This window comes from Tupaia chinensis, unplaced genomic scaffold (genome assembly GCF_000334495.1).
Source record: "Tupaia chinensis unplaced genomic scaffold, TupChi_1.0 Scaffold000133_1, whole genome shotgun sequence".
NCBI lineage: Eukaryota > Metazoa > Chordata > Mammalia > Scandentia > Tupaiidae > Tupaia > Tupaia belangeri.
This window is the reverse complement of record NW_006159602.1, coordinates 4369018-4369267: the sequence shown is the minus strand read 5'-3', so window position 1 is coordinate 4369267 and position 250 is coordinate 4369018.

Here is a 250-nt window from a genome sequence, read left to right as displayed (position 1 = left end):
ATCTCCTCTCAGCAAAATCAGCATAGAAGGGACATTTCTCAACACAATAAAAGTCACCTAACAAAAGCCTATAGCTAACATTATAGTGAATGGGAAAAAGCTGAAAGCTTTTCCACTAAAAACTGGTACAAGACAAGGCTACTCACTTTCTCCACTTCCTTCCCTTCCTTCTATATAGTGCTGAAAGTCGTAGCCAAAGCAATAAAAATAAAATAAAATAATAAAATAAAATAAAAGACATTCAACTAGG